This window comes from Manis javanica, chromosome 5, assembly GCF_040802235.1.
Source record: "Manis javanica isolate MJ-LG chromosome 5, MJ_LKY, whole genome shotgun sequence".
Lineage (NCBI taxonomy): Eukaryota > Metazoa > Chordata > Mammalia > Pholidota > Manidae > Manis > Manis javanica.
The window spans coordinates 48,363,384-48,376,188 of NC_133160.1; the positions used below are offsets into that span (position 1 = coordinate 48,363,384).

The 12,805-nt window shown below is 42.1% G+C and overlaps 1 protein-coding gene and 1 long non-coding RNA gene across 3 annotated transcripts in view; one reads left to right on the top strand and one right to left on the bottom strand.

Moving 5' to 3' along the window:
* Nucleotides 1-4,516, bottom strand: part of LOC140849544 (uncharacterized) — a 31,453-nt gene extending 26,937 nt beyond the window's left edge. Inside the window, exon 1 of one of the 2 annotated variants that reach the window (XR_012131548.1) lies at nucleotides 4,244-4,516. This is a non-coding gene — a long non-coding RNA (uncharacterized lncRNA). The remainder of the gene's footprint in view (nucleotides 1-4,243) is intronic. The other variant, XR_012131549.1, reaches the window with a different exon arrangement.
* Nucleotides 4,162-12,805, top strand: part of GZF1 (GDNF inducible zinc finger protein 1) — a 50,403-nt gene continuing 41,759 nt past the window's right edge. Inside the window, exon 1 of the mRNA XM_037022414.2 lies at nucleotides 4,162-4,292. The gene's annotated coding sequence lies outside the window, so the exon portion shown is untranslated. The remainder of the gene's footprint in view (nucleotides 4,293-12,805) is intronic.

The following is a 12,805-nucleotide window of genomic DNA, read 5'->3' on the forward strand; positions in this document are numbered from 1 at the left end:
TCACATCTGCATTCAGGAAGTCTGTCTCTGTCTCTGCCTCTTCTCCAGCCTTTGGTCTGCCCCAAGCACTGGGCGGAGCTCTTTATATAGCAACACAGGCAATATTGGCTTAAGTGCCAACTTGCCTGTAAGCATTAGCCTAGCAGGAGGCCAATTACATCATCAAGTAGATTAGGGCCAAGTGAGGATCTTGGCTGTAGGAACTTCCCTTTTCCCTACAGTCCCTAAAGTCAAGCCTGCAGGACCACAGACCCTTAAGAGCCTCCTGCCTTGCAGTTCTCTGGGCAGAAACCCTGCCTAACCTTGGGTGGGAGGCAAGAGGAGCCAGAGACGGGTCTCTGAGGGTCCTGGGTTGTTAACAGAGGCCTACATATATGAGTCCAGGTTTTAGTCCTTTAGTCCCCACCATTCCTGAGATTAAGGACAACCAGGCAAAAATTTAATTAATTTTACCCACACTGTTAAGGATAAACTTAATGTTTTCAGCGCTTTCCCAACAAAGGAGTATAGCAATACTTTAAAACATCTTGTGTCTCTGCTAAAATAAAACATAGGTTACAGCAAAATAAAATATTTGTGAATTTGGCTAAGATTATGATGTCTATGCGTTGTTAGTCTTTGGAGATAACATACATCCATAAATTGGAATCTGTGTGCTGGCAGTTTATTGCCTGACGTGAGGAATCAACATGAAAATACAAAGGGAAGAGGGCTGCACAGGTTTCTGTGAGGTTGTACAGGTTGTCTACAGCTTCAGTAATGCTAGGAAACAAACACTCCCAAAACCTCAGCTGCACAGAAGCTTCTTCTATACAGAGGACACTTTTCAGGTGGATACAAGGCTGAGGCCTGGGGATCTCATTCATTTGCAAGTCGTCCGGGGCTGCTTCTAGCCTAACCTGAGCAGGTTCACCTTAGCCAGCAAATCTCTGCTCCCCAAGTCCTCATCTTCCTCCTGGGGAAGAGGGCTTCCTCAGGGCAGGCTCATGGTGATGCAAGAGGTGCAAGAGGGCAAGCAGGAACAGGCTTGAACTCCCGAGGCCAAGGCTTGAACCCAGCACACTGGCACTTCTGCACATTCCATGAGCCTCATCAAGTCACATTGCTGAGTTCACAGTCAACAGATATGGAAACAGAGACTACCACTTATGGAAGAAGCTAAGATGCAAGGGGGAGAGGATGGACATGTGTGGGGGTGAGAAATTGAGACCACTGACCAACAATACAATCTATGCCAACCCCTAAAGCATCTGGGGCAAGATGGGAAGGGTATCCTTTAAGGGTCTGACCCTGAAGCTGAGACTTGACCAGAGCAACAGAAGCAAAGAATCCTAAATTCCCCAATAATCACCTCAAGATGAGTTTATTCTTTTGGATTAGAAAGAAGAGTCTGGAGGAGCTGCTTTTAGAGTCCAGGGTCTTTGGGAGAAGACCAGAACTTAGATGCTGTTTTAGCTGATCTTAAACACCAGTCATGCCTTCCCCACAATACTTCTAATTCTAGTACACTCTCTCCTTTGTAAAGAGCAAACAGATAACTGCAGAAGATTTCTCTGAACTGGAGACACAGGCCCGGGTCTGAGTGAGACAGGGTGCCTAGGGGTGCAAAACTTAACGGAGGCACTGCTCTCAGGGCCATGCCTGTGCAAGGTCAGCATCTGAACAAGCCTAGGAGCCAGTTCCTCCTTTCACTGTATGCCTTAGACATCCACTCACCTTACCTAGTCTCAGCCCCATTTAAAAAACCAACAGAAACAATCCTCAGCCTCAGATTAAGAGATGTTCATAGCTTACAAAAGGATGCTAACAGAGGGAAATATTTGCTATACAGGACAAAGATAATTTACCATTTAGAGCATCCATAAATTGATAAAAGGCTTAGCAAAATGGAATGCTTGGAAAAAGATTCATATGTGCAGATTCCAGAAATAGATCCCAGAAATACAGATGGCCACTGATATCAGACAAGATGTTCACCCCAACTTCATTTTAAAAATGCAAAATACAAAGGAGGATTGTGGTGGACATTGCAGCAATTTTCCTAGAATTCCACTTTGTAACAGATTTTCAGGGGATTGAACTCCTGCTTATCTCCGAATTGACCTCCTAATGGGTCTCAGGCAGACTAATCCTATTGCAATTGCAAGAAGAGCGGGTGCAGAGGCCTGGGCCCAGCCAACAGTGCTGAAGAGCAGAGGGGAAAAAAGGAAACTGGGCTTGGCTTTGATCCCCACAGGACTAATCTAGGCATGAAGCCCACAGGCCCCACCTCCAAGTCTTCTGAAAGTCGATAAACACCTTTGGTGTGTAAGAATTTGATGGGTCTTTCAGCAAGAAGTCAAAGCTGTCCAACTGCTATCAATCACCACTTTTCATTCATCATAGTGATAATGGACCATATTTTGCTGTACCCCATGTTGGCCAGGGTCCATGAAAAGGAGCATTCCTGCCCAGCTGTTGAGGGTGTTGACTGGTGTAAGCTCTTCTAAGGGCAAGTGACATTTAAAAAGTCATACTCCTTATCCCTATAGTTCCATTTCTATATACATGCATTTTGCATTTGCAGTGGACCATAAACACATACACCTTCATGCAAGATAATCCATCACAGTAGTAACAGTGAAACATCCCAATGTTCACAACTAAGAGATCAAGCAAATTGTATTTCCAAAAAAAGGATTACTGTGCAGCCTTGAAAACAAGAGGCAGACGTGCCCATGGTATGAGTGATATGAAACAATCCTTGAGATTCACAGGTAGTCAGAAAAGTTTAAACTAGAATATTAAGTTATTACTGGCAGGGTGATCAACATCCCAAGAACTGTTCCATGGACTTTGCACTATTTTCAACCTCATTCTATAGATGAAATTGATTTGTGTTAAAAAAAAAATGGTAAGATTCCATGTAGGCTTGCACTATAGGAACAGACTTTCTTTAAGGATTGGTAAAATTTAAGGATAGCTGTCTTGCCAATGGGTTTCAGGCCGGGACAAGTTCACTATGGATTCAACGATACCAAAAAAAAAAAAAAATTACAGTGGAACATTCTTGGGGTGAAAGGGTTCATACCCAACTTTATTACCATGGTGACAGGTCAATCACTAGAATCCTGTCTACTCAGAGCGAGTCTGCATGCAGCAAGCTGGTATCTGCCTCTGGGCCTCTCTGTCCTTGGTGCTGCCAATTCAGCCTCTGCTCTCCTGCAGCTCTGCAGTAGCCCAGAGCACTGGGTGGAACCCTTTATAGAGTCACAGCAAAGAATTGCCCACATGAGTGTAACGAGCAAGCCCACGAGGGCCAGGTGAGAATCCTGGCCATAGGAACCTTCACTTTCTCCACACTGTCCTTAAGGGACTGTATTGTAGGGTTTTAACGTGAGGACATTTGCTATTCTATGCTGATTCCATTTTTTATACAGTGTACACACACCTTGCTTTTTCACTTAAAATCTCATTTAGGAATTAGGACTATGTTTCCGCAGCCAGAAGTAAAGAGCATTAAAGTTTCAGGCATCCGCAAGGGGTGGCCTCACTTCTTCCCACAGAACAGCCGATCTGAGCCTGACCTGAGCAATGAAGCCTCCAGGTAGATGAGACATACTGGGTAGGGTCTCTCAAAAACATACACATTTTACCAACTAACCTTGTGGGAAAGTTCTGATAATTGGACCAAATTTAAGGCAGGTGCTAAAACTCAGACTCTTGACTGACCACCCCAGGTGCCCCAAATATGCTCAATCAGATCTTCTGGAATGTCTCCTACTTTGTGGCACTCCAGAGCCCTGGAATCCGCACATCAGGAAAATTACCCAGGAGCCGGCGACGTCGCTCCTGCACGAGAGCTCACGCCCCGCCGGGGCTCCCGGTCGTTGCGGCCGCGGGCCCGGCGGGGCTGGCTCCCCTTCGTAGGTGCCCCGAGGCCGCAGCGACAGGCTACCACGGCCTCCGAACCCACGCGCCCCGCCGCCGGCTCCCAGCGTCACTAACGGTATGCCGGGCTGCCCGGCGAGAGGGAACATCCGGGAACTGGGGGCACTTCTGCAGGAGAGAGGTATGGGCTGGAACCCCATATTTCACCGGCTACCAGCCGAAGGCGGAGACGTCCAACCCTCCCGGACCAGCGCCCTTTCGCTACAGCCGGGTCTCAAGGCTGGCGGCCGACGTCACCATCCTGCGACCGCCCAGGAACGCTTGAAACACTACCTGATCGCGAACAGTGCGGCGCACCATGTGACCTACCTACCCGGTCAGTTCTGGACCTGGAAAGCCGGCACCCCTCCAGTCAGTGGGCGGTGAGTACAACGGAGCTTGAACAGTCAATCTCGGTCCCCCGGCGCCTGCGTGCGGGGCGTGGTCCAGCCTGTCAGGAAATGGGGCGCGAGGCTCGAGCCAGGGCGTTGGAGTTGGGCTTCTGCGCTCCTTTTGGCACGGTTTAGAATTTGATACAGTTCTTTCCAGTCCAGTTTTATCGATTTGTTTTTAGGTCATAGTGTTTCCTACGTAAAATAGCGTAGCCTTCTTTACTCATGATGCAGTGAGCATTTCCTCAAGCCATTATACGTCTTTTCCGGTTTTGTTGAGATGTAAATGACAAAATTGTGTTTGTGAAGTGTACAGCGTGACAGTCTTACATATACATTGTGAAATGGTTACGAGTTCCATTAAACAATTTAAACCGTTATTTTAATGACAGCCTAGTAAAAATATATACCCAATGCATGGATACGGTATAAATTATTCATTGTTCTCCTTATGGGTGAGTGTTGTTTCCAAATTCTCACTAATATAAGTGCACTTCAGTGAACTCCTCACATGGAAATGTTCACTCCCTCTTAGTTCTTCAGTATAGTTAAAGGTAGGTCCATTACATGGATATAAAGAACATGTATTTTTTCTAACTGTTCCTGATAATACATTTCCCATGTATACTTATGCTGCATCAAGTATTATGTTTAACTTCAGGCCAATCTGTCATAGAATTGGTTTGTCATTACTTTTATAGTATTATAGGTTGCAGGAGAAGATAGGAAAGGCTGGGAGGGTGCACGTCGCCTGTGGTATGGTTTCCAGGAAACTGATTATGTGGATGCAGCTAGCAGCCCAGTAGCCTGGAGACCCTGTGCAGGACACAAATGAGTGTCCATTCTTTGATTTATTCACTCACTTATTCATTCATTAAGCAAGTACGTATGTACCAGAACACAGAGCTAGTGGCTGGGGATTCACCTGTTTGTGCATTCATACACCTCACAGCCTAGTGGAGGGAGAAAGATTTTAATCCAAAAATCACCAAAAAAGTACAGTGTCACATCTATCATTTGTGTAATTGTTGAGTGTTATCTGTAAACTTAGGGAGTGGGCTTGCTCTGTTCCAGTCAGGATCTGGGGCTGGCTTTCCTGTTGAGGAAGCAGCAGAGTAGAGGCTGATGTGACATGTAGGGATTACCCACAGGTAGACGTAAAACAGGAATTGGATGCACAGGTGGCCACTCCTAAACCTGAGCCACTCTGGTGCAGTCAGGAGAGTGTGAAAGTGAGAGATGACAGTCATGTGGTCAGGCAGGTAAAAGCCCAACCTCTGGGCTGTCCCCCCGACCTCCACCACCAGTATCTTACAAATCACACTTCTCACTGTTCACTTTTGGATTCATGCAAACCAAAGACATGGCACTTGTAGGATGGCATTTAATCACACCTTCTCTAGTTCCCTTTTGATTTTTACCTGATCTGACAAGAGACAGCTCCTTTGTTCTCTTTTATCTGGGGAGACCCTGGCTCTGATCAGTTTGAATCTGGGCTGTGAGCTTGATTTCTGTGTCATCTTGGTAAGTTTGTTACTCTCCCTGTGCCTCACTTTGTTCATCTGTAAAGTTGGGTTAATAGTACCACATCATGGAATTTTGTAAGAAATGTGTAATGCCAGTAGGGTGGCTTAGTCATTATAAGTATGAAAAAAAGTTTTGTTCTTATTTTCATTATACCTGGGACCAGTTTGGGGGAAACTGCAGGAGGAATGCAGGAGTCCTGGGTGGGGAGAGGGGCAGAAGCAGATCTCAATTGCAGAAGGACCAAATTCTCAGCATGAGTACCTGGGTAAACCCTCTCCTCTAGGAAGTGGGATGGCATTAAGAAATCCTGAGGGAGGGATCAACTGCGGGATCCATTTCAGGGTGAATGCCTAGGCGGAGGCAGAGAGGGAGCCAAAGGAGAGCCAGCCAAAGGTGTGTAGGGCGAGTGGGCATCTGTTGAACTGGTCAGAGTCCAGCCATATTTTATAGTTGCAAAAAAGATAGCAGAGATTATGTTTAGGTTTGTCCAAATCAGAAGCTAGGAAGCTGGGCGGAGACAGTTGGTACAATTGTTTTGCTGCTGCTCAGTGTTCACTGTGCACAGCAGCTAACCCACCTCCCCCAGTCACTGACTCCTGTCCACAGCCAGTGAGCAGGTGTGCCCAGCTCCACATGTCTCTGTACAGTGGCTTCCAGGGCCAGTAGGATGCACCCTGCATGGAGGAGGAGGGGCTTGGGCAAGCAGAGTGGTTGTCACAAGTCACACAGCTTCCATGTTCACTGACCCCATGTGCCTTTTCCACTGTAACACACCCATCCATAAGGGCGAGTCCCTTGCACTCTGTAATAGACTTGAGAACTTATATCCCTAAACAAAAAACTAAATGATGATAATTAAAATAACTTTCAATTGGGAGAGGGGGATTAAAGATGGTGACGTGAGAGGTGAAACAGAAACCTCCTCCCAAAACCACATATAATATGAAAATATAGTTAATACAATGAATCCTGAAAGAGCAACAAGAAAGAAGGCTGCACCAGACTACATAAACCTGGAGAAAAGAACAGACCTCATGGAACAGGGCACCAGAGTCCCTCACCTGTGACCCCTGCCATTGCTACAGGGGCAGAGCAGCACCACAGAGTAGAGCTTCTGGGCACTAGAGGGCACCACACACAAATATGAAACATCAAAGGAACCTGATTCAAACCCAAATCCCACAAACACCAGAAAGAGGGCCAAGTGAAACTGAACTCATCAATCTTCCTGAAAGAGATTTCAAAGTAAAATCATAAGCATGCTCACAGAGGTACAGAAAAAAATATTCAAGAACTCAGGGAAGAATTCAGGAATGAGACTCAATTATTAAAGGATACAGTATCTGAAATGGAGGGATTTAAAAGCAGATTAGATGTACAGAAGATGGTAAATGAAATAGAAGTTAGAGAACAGGACTACAAAGAAGCTAAGGCACAGAGAGAAAATTAGATGTACAGAAGATGGTAAATGAAATAGAAGTTAGAGAACAGGACTACAAAGAAGCTAAGGCACAGAGAGAAAAAAGGATCTCTAGGAATGAAAGAATATTGAGAGAACTGTGGAACTGTGTAACCAATCCAAACAGAACAATATTCACATTATAGGGGTACCAGAAAAAGAAGAAAGACAAAAAGGAATAGAAGCTTTGAGGAGCTAACTGCTGAAAACTTCCCTAGACTGGGGAAGGAGACAGTCTTTCAGGCCATGGAGGTGCACAGATCTCCCAACACAAGGGACCCAAGGAAGACAACACCAAGACATGTAATAATTAAAGTGGCAAACATCAAGGATAAGGACAGAGTATGAAAAGCAGCCAGAGAGAGAAAAAAGATCACATAAACATTAGGCTATCATCAGACTTCTCAACAAAAACCTTACAGGCCAGAAGGGAGTGGTGTGATATATTTAATACAAAAAAGCAGAAGGGCCTCAAACCAAGAATACTCTACCCATCAAGATAATCATTTAAATTTGAAGGATTAAACAATTTCCAGATAAGCAAAACATGAGAGAGTTTACCTCCCACAAACTGTCTCTACAGTGTATTATGGAGGGACTGCTATAGATGGAAGTGTTTCTAAGGCTAAATAGCTGTCACCAAAGGAAATAAAAGCACGGTAAAGAAAGTAGACCAATTAATTACTAAGCAGATACAAAACCAAATCAACTACCCCCAAAATCACTAAAGGGATAGACAAAGAATACAGAATATGATCCCTAATATGTAGAGAATGGAGGAGGAAGAAAAAGGAAAAAGAAAGAACCTTTAGATTGTGTTTTTAATAGTATACTAAGTGAGTTAAATGAGACTGTTAGACAATAAGGAAGTTACAGTTGAACCTTTGGTAATCATGAATCTAAAGCCTGCAATGGCAGTAAGTACAAATCTATTGATAATCACCCTAAAAGTAAATGGTCTGAATGCACCAATCAAAAGATAAAGAGTCACTGAATAGATAAACAAAACAAGACCCGTCTATATGCTGCCTACAACAGATGCACTTCAAACCCAAAGACATACACAGACTGAAAGTAAAGGGATGGAAAAAGATATTTCATGCAACTAATACGGAGAAAAAAACAGGAGTTCCAGTACTTGTATCATACAAAATAGACGTCCAAACAAAGAAAGTAACAAGAGAGAAAGAAGGACATTACATAATGATAAAGGAGTCAGTCCAACAAGAGTATATAACTAGTATAAATATCTATAGACCCAACACAGGACCACCTACATATGCAAAACAAATACTAACAGAATTAAAGGGGGAAATAGAATGCAATGCATTAATTTTAGGAGACTTCAACACACCACTCACTCCAAAGGACAGATCAACCAGGCAGCAAATAAATAAGGAGACAGAGGCACTGAACCACACATTAGAACAGATGGACCTAACAGATCTACTGAACACTCCATTCAAAGGCAGCAGGATACACATTCTTCTCAAGTGAACATGGAACATTTTTAAGAATAGATCATATACTAGACCACAAAAAGAGTCTCAGTAAATTCAAAAAGATTGAAATTGTACCAACCAGCTTCTCAGACCACAAAGGTATGAAACCAGAAATAAATTACACAAAGAAAACAAAAAAGGCCCACAAACACATGGAGGCTTAACAGCATGCTCCTAAATAACCAATAGATCCATGACCAAATAAAAACAGAGATCAAGCAATATATGGAGACAAATGAAAACAATAATTCAACACCGCAAAATCTGTGGGATGCACTGAAGGTGTGCTAGGAGGAAAGTATTTTGCAATACAGGCCTACTTTAGGAAAGAAGAACAATCCCGTATGAACAGTCTAAACTCACAATTAATGAAACTGGAAAAAGCATAACAATTGAGGCCCAAAGTCAGTAGAAGGAGGGACATAATAAAGATTAGAGCAGAAATAAATAAAATAGAGAAGAATAAAACAATAAAAAGAGTCAATGAAAGCAGGAGCTCATTCTTTGAGAAAATAATCAAAATAGATAAACTCCTACCCAAACTTATCAAGAAAAAAAGAGTCTACACACATAAACAGAATCAGAAATGAGAGAGGAAAAATCATTATGGACACCATACAAAGAATTACAAAGAATTATTAGCGAATACTATGAAAAATTATATGCCAACAAACTGGGTAACCTAGAGAAATGGACAACTTTCTAGAAAAATACAACCTTCCAAGGCTGACCCAGAAAGAAACAGAAAATCTGAACAGACCAAGTACCAGCAGCAAAATTGAATTGGTAATCAAAAAAATACCTAAGAACAAAACTCCTGGACCAGATGGCTTCACTGCTGAATTTTATCAAACATTTAGTGAAGACCTAATACCCATCCTCCTTAAAGTTTTCCAAAAAGTAGAAGAGGAGGGAAAACTTCCAAACTCATTCTATGAGGCCAGCAACACTATAATACCAAAACCAGGCAAAGATACCACAAAAAAAGAAAATTACAGACCAATATCCCTGATGAACGTAGATGTAAAAATACTCATCAAAGTATTAGCAAACCAAATTCAAAAATACATGAAAAAGATCATCCATCATGATCAAGTAGGATTTATTCCAGGGATGCACAGATGGTACAATATTTGAAAAATCCATCAACATCATCACATAAACAAAAAGGACAAAAACCATATGATCATCTCCATAGATGCTGAGAAAGCGTTTGACAAAATTCAACATCCATTCATGATAAAAACTCTCAACATAATGGGTACAGAGGGCAAGTACTTCAACATAATAAAGGCCATACATGACAAACCCTCAGCCAACATCATACTTAACAGTGAGAAGCTGAAAGCTTTTCCTTTAAGATTAAGAACAAGACAAGGATGCCCACTCTCCCAATTTTATTCAACATAGTTCTGGAGGTCCTAGCCACGGCAATCAGACCAAACAAAGAAATAAAAAGCACCCAGATTGGTAAGGAAGAAGTTAAATTGTCACTGTTTGCAGATGACATGATATTGCACATAAGAAACCCTAAAGAATCCACTCCCAAACTACTAAAACTAATATCTGAATTCAGCAAAGTTGCAGGATATAAAATTAATACACAGAAATCTGTTGCATTTCTATACACTAACGATGAACTAGCAGAAAGAGAAATTAGGAAAACAATTCCATTCACAATTGCATCAAAAAGAGTAAATATCCCTGATGAGGAATAAGCCTAATGAAGGAAGTGAAAGACCTACACCCTGAAAACTATAAGACACTCATGAGAGAAATTAGAGGTGCCAGTAAATGGAAATACATCCTGTGTTCATGGATAGGAAGAATTAATATTGTCAAAATGTCCATCCTGCCTAAAGCAATATGCAGATTCAGTGCAATCCATATCAAAATACCAACAGCATTCTTCAACTAACTAGAGTAAATAGTTCTAACATTCATGTGTAACCACAAAAGACCCTGAATAGCCAAAGCAATCCTTACATGGTGAACAATGCAAGGGCATTCATATCATAGAAACTGTTTCTGTTTTAACTACAAACTTTAAACTATAAACAATCACGATAATGTATGATTATTCATTTTGCTTTTATACTTTATATGTGAATCTAATAAAATGTTAATGTAGTAGGTAAATGCAAGATATAGATAGAAAGCATGATTTAGAACTGTAAGAAGGCAGGTATAGATGATCAGGTTTGTGCCTACAGACCAGGTCTTAATCCAAGCTGAACAAGGGCAACAAAACATCCACAGGTGTAGAAGATTTCTCTCAAAACTGGTGGGGTGAGGTTCTAAGCCTCACCTCTGTTGGCCCCCTTTTTCTCACCTGATGGCACCCCTGTGACTGTGCCTGCCTTAGGCTGTTGCTCCCTTAAGGAATCTTACCCGTCTCTGGCTAACCAGCATCTTCGGGGGCCATACAGGGAGATGTAAAGCTGGTAAGTGAGAGAGAAGTAATATTCTTTGAAAAGGTTAGTTTTTCACTTCTTTGCAGATTTATGCTCCATAGCTTCTATGCCCAGCACTTGTTTTGAGGTATCTTTACTTCCTGGAATATGGTACTTGGTAATTTCACGTATGAGGCACAAATTCTAGTAAAGGGCTGTGACTAGGAAAGAAGAAAAACAAACTATAGAAGTAGTAGAGGGAAGAAAACCCTGTCAGCAGGGTTATTCTATTCAATATTCTCTCATAACTTGATTTGTAGAAAACTTTCCATCACTAGTTTCACTAGTATAAACAAGGGGTGGTCAATGTTTAACTAACAGCAGGTTTCAGTACTTTATGCTAAGATCACCATTTGGCCCCTGCATGTTCTATTCTTCAGGAGCACTGTCCTGAAAAGCTTTTGGGAAGTTTATGTTCTCATCTTTTCCGTGCTGCTTAGCAAAGGTTAGCTTAGTCTTTGGCAACAATGCAAGTAAAAACAAAGCCAATAGTATAATGGAAAATAACAAAATCAAGGTGGGTAATAGAGGGAGCCAGCTGCGAAGACCCCTGATTTGTGGGGGTCTTCCTCCAGCCTGAGCTTTGCTACACAGCTTGAGAAGCATGGCTCCCAGCAGAAGACAACATAGGCAAAAACCTCTTGAATATAAACATGAGCAACTTTTTCCTGAGCACATCTCCTCAGGCAAGGGAAACAAAAGCAAAAATGAACAAATGGGACTACATCAAGCTAAAAAGCTTCTGTACAGCAAAGGACACCATTAGCAGAACAAAAAGGCATCCTACAGTATGAGAGAATATATTTGTAAATGACTTTTTTTAGATAAGTTGTTAACATCCAAAATACATGAAGAACTCACATGCCTCAACACCTAAAAAGCAAATAACCCGATTAAAAAATGGGAGGAGGATCTAAACAGACAATTCTCAAAAGAAGAAATTCAGATGGCCAATAGGCACATGAAAAGATGCTCCACATTGCTAATTATCAGGGAAATGCAAATTAAAACCACAATGAGATATCACCTCAGACCAGTCAGGATGGCCAACATCCAAAAGACTAGGAACAACAAATTCTTGTGAAGATGCAGAGAAAGGGGAACCCTCCTACTTTGCTGGTGGGAATGTAAATTAGTTCAACCATTGTGGAAAGCAATATGGAGGTTCCTCAAAAAACTAAAAATACAAATACCATTTGACCCAGGAATTCAACTCCTAGGAATTTACCCTAAGAAAACAAGTTCTCAGATTCAAAAAGACATGCACCCCTATGTTTATCGCAGCACTATTTACAATAGCCAAGATATGTAAGCAACATAAGTGTCCATCAGTAGATGAATGGATAAAGATGTGGTGTATATACACAATGGAATACTATTCAGCCATAAGAAACAAATCCTACCATTTGCAACATGGATAGAGCTAGAGGGTATTACACTCAGTGAAATAAGCCAGGCAGAGAAAGACAAATACCAAATGATTTTCCTCATTTGTGGAGGATAGCAATGAAGAAAAAGTGAAGGAATAAAATAGCAGCAGTCTTCATAGACTCCAAGAAGGGA